This window comes from Cherax quadricarinatus, chromosome 57 (genome assembly GCF_038502225.1).
Source record: "Cherax quadricarinatus isolate ZL_2023a chromosome 57, ASM3850222v1, whole genome shotgun sequence".
Lineage (NCBI taxonomy): Eukaryota > Metazoa > Arthropoda > Malacostraca > Decapoda > Parastacidae > Cherax > Cherax quadricarinatus.
In genome coordinates, this window is record NC_091348.1 from 24756740 (window position 1) to 24767493 (window position 10754).

At 41.9% G+C, this 10754-nt stretch overlaps 1 long non-coding RNA gene across 1 annotated transcript in view; it reads right to left on the minus strand.

The window, feature by feature from the left end:
* The window catches only part of LOC138854397 (uncharacterized), a 59471-nt gene extending 49342 nt beyond the window's left edge, over positions 1-10129 (minus strand). The window contains exon 1 of the long non-coding RNA XR_011393602.1: positions 9890-10129. This is a non-coding gene — a long non-coding RNA (uncharacterized lncRNA). The remainder of the gene's footprint in view (positions 1-9889) is intronic.
* Positions 10130-10754: the final 625 nt, after the last annotated feature.

Below are 10754 nucleotides of genomic sequence, written 5' to 3' on the forward strand. Positions count from 1 at the left end.
CTATGCGTAAACATAGTCGAGACCACTAACTTCGCGAGAGCATAATTCCGTAAGTTTTCTAACAAATTTCATACTTTTGGTGTCATTATGATCGGGAAAAGATTCTCTATCTTTTCATAAGAAAAAATAATTTTTTTTTTTTTAAATTTGGCCGACCCTGAGAACAAGTCTCGGAGAGGACCTGTCGACCCTCAAAGGGTTAACCCCTTCAGGGTCCAAGGCAAAAATCTGAAGTGGTGCTCCAGTGTCCAAGAAATTTTGAAAAAAAAAAAATTATTTTTTCTTACAGAATTAAAGAGCATATTTTTGTGAAGGTAATAAGACAAAAAAAAAAAAAACTGATCAGTACTTACCGAGATACAGTGCCAAGAAGTTTGTCAAAAATGATGTGGTGGCGGCAACATCGACGAATTCCACATACACGCATTACATTATTTTGCGGTTTTTACATTTTTTTCTTTTCTTTTCCAATTTTTTTCTATTCCTACGAACATTTGGGGCCTAAGAGACCAATACTGTATATAATGTATATATATAAACTCACTGTATTGAACACAATAACCACACTAAAGTTATCATATTATTGTTTACCACTGTTGTTTACAATAAACATGCACAAATCTTGTATAATACTAATGTTCTATCATATATTTACATATTTACAATCACTGGACATGGTTTTAGAACTGCTGGAGCTTGTGGAACTCCTTGAAACAAGGCACCATGCACAGAGGCAACTTACATTCCTCATACATAAACCGAGTGTCTTTGCGTCTTTGTTGCCGTCGTTTTGTTTGTGCACAGACGATGCATCTCTTCTGAGCAAATTTCTCCTGAGTTGAAGGAAGTTGTATTATGAAATGATCACCTTCCCTCCTCAAACACTTGGGTATATCCTGAGTAATTCGAGGACCTTGTTGTATAGCAGGTGTTCTTACCTGGTACTTCATTATGAGTTGTCTGACAACAGACAAACAAAATTCACCATACGGTGGTCTGTTGCCAGTCTTTATTTGGTACATATTATATGCATTGAGCATTGAAATGTCCATGAGATGGAAGAAAAGTTTCCTGTACCACTTGTAACTCTTACGAACACAGTCAACAAAACCAATCTGCATGTCAGAATTTGTCAACCAAGCGCATGTTTTGTGTATAATCAATCACTGTCACTGGTTTTCGAATACGTTCATTAGTCACTCAATCAACTTTGCCACTGTCTTGCATTTCATTACGGTGAATGGTTGTCAACAATGTGACATCTCGTTTGTCATGCCACCGTAATGCCATGATGTCATTGGCAGTAAACACCTGCACGTCATCACCAAGAGCGCCTGCGTTGAGCCTGGGCATATGTTTATGATTAGAACGCACTGTGCCACACACATCTGTCTTGTTCACTCGCATGAAATAACCGAGTAATGGGCTTGTGTACCAGTTATCGGTACATAATGTATGCCCCTTACCAAGATAAGATGCCATCATGTTTCTCACTACGTCACCTGAGATACCCAATAACATCTTGGTATCTTTCAATGTTTTACTACCTGTGTATACAACAATATCCAACACAAGGCCACTGTCACAATCACAGAGTACAAACAGTTTTATACCAAAGCGTTTCCTCTTGCTCGGTATATACTGCTTGAATGAGAGTCTACCTTTGAACAAAATCAAAGACTCGTCAATTACAAGATTCTTGAATGGATAAAAGTATATGCTGAACTTTTGTTTGAGATACATGAAAACATTTCTAATCTTGTATAACCTGTCACTTCTGTTAGGCCTGGTTTTGTCAGAGAAGTGCAACATACGTAAGAGTAAGATAAACCTGTTCACTGGTATGATTTCACTGAAGACCGGGGTAGAAATTAGCCGATCTGTGGACCAGTATGCTTTTATATTATGCTTATACACACGAGGCATAAGCATTATTGTTGCAAAAAGCAAATACATTTCTGCAACAGTCGTCTCTTTCCACCTGTGTAGTCTTGACTGTGGTGATAAGATCGTATTTGCCATGGTGTACTCAAAATACTTATTACTTTCCCTGACAATAGTTTCCATCAATGGCTGGTCAAAGAATAATTCAAAGAATTCCAGTTCATTGGCCGTGGTTCCAAGGGGACAAGTAGGTAGAATTCCACTTTGAGAGTCATCAAAGTGGTGAGGCTTGGGAACAAAATTGGGATTTTGCTGCCAATCCCACATACGGTTTGCTGGTGGATACTGGACATCATAGGCTGGTTGTGCGGGTGGTTGTGGTTGTGGTGGGCTGGTGGCTGACGCTCTGCTTTGTCCTTGAACTGACAAGTCAGCAGCGTGGGTCCCAGCGTGGGCTGGTGAGTCATGCATGGCGGTGCCACTACCATCACCACTAACACCATCCACTGATGTCTGTGGTCTATCCATGCCAAGTGTAGCCACATCATCCTCACTATCACTACCTAAAACTGGTGTAGGGCCACGGGATGTACTCCGGGATGTACTCCATCCCCTGGGCACAGCATAGGGTACACTACCCGAGCGTATGCGGCGGCGAACATACCGACGCTTCACTGGTGAATATGATTCCTCACTATCACTACTCGAATGATCGTCGAGCGCAATAAAATCACAATCCACGTCACTATCATCATCATTACTGAAGTCAGAGGCCTGGCCACACGAAAATATTAGTTTTCTCTTGCGTTGAGGAACAACCGACCGTGAGTCACGAGTGCCCACACCAGAGTTAGAAGGTTGAGGATCGTCTGGGTTTTCTGCACTATTATCGATATCCTGGTCATTCCTTTCGGTCACTAACTGATCAAAGCCGTAGAATTCGTCTTCATTTCCAGTTCCATCACTGTCAGAACTATCAGATAGGAAGAGGAGAGTCCCAATTTTCCGGGGAGTGAGAGCTGACTTGCGACGAGGCATGGTGAACAAGGGTAACTGAGCCGGCGTTCCCACAATGCTATGTGGGCGCCTAGATTTTTTGTTTATGGTGCACACCCACCACGCAGATCCGTTCTCTCACATGTAGGCCTATGAGCGTTTTCGCGCTAAATTTGATGGCGTTAGAATTTTGGCATAGATCTACGGTTTGGACACTCAACATGAAGCCGTAGATCTACGGGACGGACCCTGAAAGGGTTAAAAGAAGAAGGGAAGTAACCCCGGAAAAGGCCTTGCCACCTCAAGTCCTAATGGAAGGGTATTCCCCTTCTAACCATTAACAACTTCCACACTCTCCCCTCCTCCCATCCCATCAATCATCACCAGATCTTCAATAAAGGTAGGTGTCAGTTTGTGTGTATTAAAATTAATATTTCATGTGGTAAAATTTTTTTTTTCATACTTTGGGGTGTCTTGCATGGATTAATTTGATTTCCATTATTTCTTATGGGGAAAATTAATTCAGCTAACGATAATTTCATCTAACGATGAGCTTTCAGGAACGAATTAATATCGTTAGCTGAGGGTCCACTGTATAATCTTGTATCTCTCCCGCCTGCGTTCCAGGGAGTACAGGTTCAGGAACTTCGAGCGCTCCCAGTAATTGAGGTGTTTTATCTCCATTATGCATGCCATGAAGGTTCTTTGTACATTTTCTAGGTCAGCAATTTCGCCTGCCTTGAAAGGTGCTGTTAGTGTACAACAATATTCCAGCCTAGATAGAACAAGCGACCTGAAGAGTGTCACCATGGGTTAGGCATCCCTAGTTTTTAAAGTTCTCATTATCCATCCTGTCATTTTTCTAGCAGATGCGATTGATACAATGTTATGGTCCTTGAAGGTGAGATCCTCCGACATGATCACTCCCACTCCTTACCCTATACCACTCTCTAATATATCCCTACCTCACCTACAGTATTTGTGCCTCGGGATCAACCACGGCCAACCACCTACAACCTTTAATAACCGAACAAAAAAAGCTGCTGTGCAGATGATCACCAATTCCTGTACCAGAGAGGTGGCCCAGTGGCCAGGTGGCTAAAGCTCCCGCTTCACACAAGGAGGGCCCGGGTTCAATTCCCGGCGGGTGGAAACATTTCGACACGTTTCCTTACACCTCATTACTTTGTAATTTGTTCATGACTGTAACCATGTATAGGAGTGAGGCTGATTCATTACCTCTGTAACTTGCCATGATTGTGACCAGATCTACCTGGAGTTCTTTACCTTTGTAACTAGTTCAGCTATCATAACTTTGGGGTCCAGTCACTGGACCCATTATGTACCTTTGTAATCTTTTGACTACTGCCCACAGGATGGGTATGGGGTGCATAATAAAGATATTAAACTAAACTCTGTGTGTGTGTGTGTGTGTGTGTGTGTGTGTGTGTGTGTGTGTGTGTGTGTGTGTGTGTGTGTGTGTGTGTGTGTGTGTGGCATGCAAAGAGTACGTAACCTTTATTCGACGCATGTACACACCCTCATTTACAGGCTATCTCCCCCAACCAGCGAACCAGGTTGCTAAGAGTTGATGATGGGGCCCCGTCATTCAACTAGTGACCAGGTTCTAGCCAATAAGAAGATGGTTTTGGCAATTGCAGAGGTTATGTGGGTACCACTCTCCTGTCTGCCCTTGTCATTCCCATTCTAGAGCTGGTTGAAGCACGGTCTGCTGTCTTGTGGCTTCTATTTCTGCCTTGCTTACCATGAAGTGCACTATACTTATCACTGTACATAGTGTACATATTGCTGTTCTAAACTGGTGAAGGATAATATGTCTAAACTTTTTCTGCTGAGTTTATTTTGCTCCCATTACACCCGGGATAACAGGTCATTTGGAATCCTGGGTTGTAATATGGGTAGCCTGTCCGAGAGCTGGAGCTGGACTTAGAGAAACGGTTGAGCTTAGGGTGAAGCTCGTAGCAGGAACATTGTGCAGCTTGCTGTCTGGCATTGCATTGGCTTTGCCAACGCTTTACAAATTTTGCGTGTCAGTTGCTTTATGGTCAGCCTTGCTATTGTGTGATCGTTCAACAGCTCGCTACTAGCTTGTTCGGTGTGCTCGCTTCGCTACGGTCAATCTTCTAGAACAGTGTAGCTGTCTGGCATTGCTTCACAAATTTTGTGTGTCAGTTGTTACTAGCCTGTTTGGTGTGGAGAATTTTGCAGTCGGCTTTGCTTGTATGCGTATTCTGCAATCGTACTGTGCATAGCTAAGTGTGTTCTGCAAATTAACGTGTTACGTTGGGGCATTCTGCAATCGTACTGTGCATAGCGAATAACTTATGCCACCTAGACGAGTCAGACGTCTGGTGTCGGCATATACTTTGCATAACCTACCTAAATTGTCCCTACAGCGTTGTTGGAAAATTGCTCGTTCCATTGGCATTAAATATAAACGCACTCTCACAACTGCGCAACTGCGTTCACTGATTGCTGACAAACTTATAGAAGAAGAGATGGCACATCAGACTCCTCCCTCTACGGGAGCTAGGGCAAAAACTACTATGTTCTCGCAGGAGGAAGATGATACACCTACGGAGCAAAATGGTCAGTAAAGTGCAGCTGGGTTGTCTCAAGGTGAATCAGTGTCATTGGCACTTGAGCTGGCAAAAATCAATCTTGAGCAAACTAGGGAACAGAGAGCATTCGCAAGGGAAGAATTTGATAGGGAAAGAGAAAGGAGGCAGTTTTTGCATTCTGTAAATGATTTTAGTTTACAAGAAGCAGTACAGTTTGTTCCCCACTTCAATGAGGCCGAACCAGAACAATTATTCGAAAGCTTCGAAAATCAGGCTCGAGCCTTGAGGTGGCCGGAACAGCATTGGGCATCGTTGGTTCATACAGCATTATTGGGTAAGGCACAGGAATTTACGTCAGTATTAAATGACGCTGAATTTTCTGATTATCAAGTAGTGAAGACCACAGTGTTGGGAGCATATACATGTATCCCAGCCAAATATAAAAAAATTTTTAAGCTGGGCAGACGACAGCTTGGTCAATCCCTAGTGGACTTTGTGAGACAGCAAACCAAAGCTTTTACCAGCTGGTATAAGGCAAGTGGTTTCTCTACCTTTGAGGAGCTGGTACAGCTTATTCTGATTGATAACCTGCTGGAGTCTGTGGGACCAGAGGTTCGAGTCTTTCTGCAGGATCGTGACTTAACCACTGTATTGGAGGCAGCCAGGTTGGCTGATACCTTCGAAACTAACCGCTCCTTGTCCGAGCGGTCCCGTCTCTCTTTTCAACAGCCTGGCATGAGCAGAGATCGTCAACCTTGGAGAATGAAGTGCCAGCCGGAGGGAGAACGTCTACATCAGCCAACTAAGTCACCTGGTGAGCCACGCTTCTCAACTTATGGTCCACCTGCGGAGAGGCAAACTACTCATGGTGCATCTCGACAACAGTATCCAGAGAGACACCAGCCAGAACGACACCATTTACGTCAGCAAGGAGTAAAGGGCAAGCCTGTCGTCTGCTTCCTGTGTAATAAAGTAGGTCACATCCGTCCCAACTGCCCCCATAAACCCCAACCCATTGGGAAAATCTCTAATATCCCTAGTAACATGTCCCCTAGAGAAGTAGAAAAAGGTATGGCCCCTTATTATTGCAAGTCTTATTTCCCTTCAGGAAAACTCAGAAACAACTGAAGTAAAGACCTTTAGAGATACTGGAGCATATTGCTCACTTGTAAGAGAAGGAATATTACCCCTTTCAGAGAACAATTCCTTAAATTCCTCTGTTTTATTAGAAGCATTTGGAGGAGCTATATATTCTGTCCCTTTGCATAAAATTTATGTACAGTGCAAATATTACACTGGGTACTTGAGTGTAGGTGTCTCAAAAGGTTTCCCCATGAAAGATGCCATGTTATTACTGGGTAATAACATTACTACTGTTAGTGCGTGTCCTGAACCTATAATGAGTAATTCTTCTCCGGTGTTGGCCATAACTCGGGTAACATCCCAAGGGTTGTCTGGAGAGAATGTTGACCTATCCTTGGAGACTCCGATCTCGGAATAGCCACGTTGTTTTATGAGGCACACCGGCCGGAGCCTCGTAAATCAAGTGAACAGACCCCGATCAAGCCTTCCTATTCCCAGGTTGCAGGATTGCCAGATGTCTCTGTTTCCATGCCCGAGGGACTGTCCTTCCAGGAGGAACAACGAAAAGACCTTTCTTTAAAATCCGCTTTTCAGGAAGCCATGGGTAAATCCTCTTTGGGTCATCCGGTCAAGTATGAAGTTAATAACGATTATTTGATCTGCACTGAGACTGGTAAGGAGATAGAGGGCCGGCAATTGTATGACAGGTTAGTGGTTCCAACCAAGTTTAGACCTCAAATACTAAATATAGCTCATAATACTTCATTAGGAGGTCACTTAGGAATTACAAAAACCTTGTATAGAATCACAAAAGAATTTTATTGGCCAAAATTAAAGAAAGATGTGAAGAATCATATTAGGTGTTGCCGAGAATGTCAGCAAGTAGGGAAAGCTGGACATTCCATTAAACCTGCACCTCTCCAACCTATACCTGCTGATGGAGAACCTTTTGCAGATTTAATTATAGATTGAGTAGGTCCACTACCTAGGTCAAAGTCTGGAAATCAATATTTATTTACGATTATGGATAAAGTAACCAGATATCCTGAAGCAATTCCCATGTGCAGTATTAATACTAAAGCTTTATAGTTATCTGTTTACAATAATGTTTTATCACTGATTTCATCATTGCTTAGTTAATCTTAAGTTAATTTTAAGCCAGCCCGTAATGCTATGCATATAAGTGGCTTTGGCATGCTGCTCTTACCTGTATTTTTTTGTACCTCTGTATGTATGCTAAAATTACTAAATAAATAAATAAATAAATAAATAAATAAATTCATTTCTTGTTTTGGCATTCCTAAAACTATTCAAAGTGATCAAGGTACTAACTTTACTGCCAAAGCATTTAGGGAAGTATTAACTAGGTTAGGGATAATCCACAACTTATCCACTGTCTATCATCCTCAGTCCCAAGGCGCCTTGGAAAGAGTCCATCAGACATTAAAAACTATGATGAGAACTTTTGCATGCACTTTCCTACAGACTGGGATGAATCACTACCTTTGTTGCTGCTCTCAGTACGAGAGACGGTTCAAGAGTCTACAGGGTATAGTCCGTTTGAGCTGATCTTTGGGCACAATGTACGAGGTCCTCTTCGGGTGCTCAAAGAAGGATGGATGGGAGAAGACGTTAGCTCGACACTCTACAACCCGTCTTCAAGGTTGCAGGTGGCACGTCAGTTAGCAAAGGCTAACCTAAAGACGGCTCAAAGTAAGATGAAACAGAGGTATGACAGAAGTGCAAAATTCTGCTCCTTCCATCCAGGAGACAAGGTGTTGGTGCAGGAACCTATACCTGGCCACACCTTGAAAGCTAGATTTATGGGACCTATGCAGATTGTAAGTAGATTATCTGATGTAAATTATGTGGTAGCTCCCATTGATAAGACCTCAAAAACTAAAATTTACCACATCAATCAATTAAAATCTTTTCATACACCAGATAAAGTCCCAGTAATGATTCTGTCCTCTACCTCTGAGGACGACTTTGATTCTTTGCACTTTATCTCTGAAATTAATATTAAACTTTCAAATTCTGTCCTCCTCAAGGATCCTAGCCCTTTAATGGAGGGACTATCTGAAACGCAAGCAACAAATTTAACTGAGCTTCTAGTCATATCCTAATATTTTTTCGGATGTGCCGAAAAAATGTACGTTAGGTTATCATGATGTAGATGTGGGAAACTCTAAACCAATTAAACTCTCCCCCTACAGAGCTAATCCTGAAAAGCAAAGGTTACTTCAGCAGGAAGTAGAATTATTGTTAAAGCATGGTTTAGTGGAGGAGTCATCTAGTCCATGGGCTTCACCGTGCATCCTTGTGAAGAAGGCTGATGGAGGGTTTCGTATGTGTACAGACTACTGTAAGGTGAATGAGGTCACAATTACAGATGCTTACCCTCTTCCTCGTCTGGATTACGTAATTGACTTTGTGGGTAAGGCTACTTTTGTGTCCAAGTTAGATCTCCTTAAAGGTTACTATCAGATACCTTTAACGGATAAGGCGAAGGAAATCTCTGCCTTCGTAATTCCAGGAGGCCATTATCAATACACAGTTACCCCCTTCGGAATGAAAAATTCCCCCTCTTCATTCCAGAAACTTATCCATCAGGCTATTATAGGACTTGAAGGCACGGCAGCGTACCTAGATGATATTGTTGTGGTGTCTGATACTTGGGATCAACACCTACTTAGACTTAAGGCTCTTTTTGAGACCTTTCAGAGTTCCCATTTAACAGTTAATTTATCTATTATATGCCCTTGATCTAATACACGGAACATAAGACCCCATCTTTGACTTAAATTTTCATTTAGGTTTTGTGTACAAAGCATATATTTTTTTTATTGGTCTAAAAGTCGACCAAGTGACACTGCGGATACAGCCAGTGATAACCAAATAATACAAACCTTTATGGTCTACCTTTATTAGCTTAATTTATACTTCAGTTACTATATAAAAACTGCAAAACTTTACATGTAAACTAAACCTGAATAAAAACTTAATTGCGAAGCCTATATTACAACTAATTTATTATCACAGACGTGGCACTTAATGTTGTAAGTTACAGCCAGGTAAATGGGAGGTTATGAGGCTAACTTCTGTTAAGGTTGGGCAGCTTCAGTTCCTTGGATCAAGTCCTTCATCGGCATGAAGACAGTTTTCAAGAATATTGAACTTGTAGGAACACATAAGAACCCTAACGTAAAAAAAAAAAACTTGAATATGTGGGTTATCCCATGTTTAATCTGCATAATTTTCAACAAAAGTATGGCTAGAGTTATTGTCCTTACTGCAACTACTATATAACTATATAAACATTTCGAAAAACCATAAAAAATAACCTTATAAAAGTGAAGCAGAAGAGTTGTTGTTGAGTCTGGTCGGTTATCTCAGTAATAACATCTATCATCCTCCCCTCACACTATATTCTACCAACTAAACTATTTTGTACAATTTACTATAAACAACAATATTTAAGTAAGGTTATTCAGGTACAGGCACAAATAAGTATAATTATTATGGTAACTGGTGTAAATTACCTAGGATAACCCATAAAAAAGTTTGACACAGAATTATTTCCATCGGGGTTCTTGTAATGTCTTATTTAAACCTTGAAAGTAAAACTGCTAAGTAACTCAACTACGTGAAAATCAGTTACAATAAAATAAGATATACCAGGAATAAGGTAAACTGGGTTATTTACATTAACATTAGATACTACCAGTAATAAGTACGTGTGTTTACCTGGAGTTTACCTGGAGAGAGTTTCGGGGGTCAACGCCCCCGCGGCCCGGTCTGTGACCAGGCCTCCTGGTGGATCAGCCCCTGATCAACCAGGCTGTTGCTGCTGGCTGCACGCAAACAAACGTACGAGCCACAGCCCGGCTGATCAGGAACTGACTTTAGGTGCTTGTCCAGTGCCAGCTTGAAGACTGCCAGGGGTCTGTTGGTAATCCCCCTTATGTGTGCTGGGAGGCAGTTGAACAGTCTCGGGCCCCTGACACTTATTGTATGGTCTCTTAACGTGCTAGTGACACCCCTGCTTTTCATTGGGGGGATGGTGCATCGTCTGCCAAGTCTTTTGCTTTCGTAGTGAGTGATTTTCGTGTGCAAGTTCGGTACTAGTCCCTCTAGGATTTTCCAGGTGTATATAATCATGTATCTCTCCCTCCTGCGTTCCAGGGAATACAGGTTTAGAAACCTCAA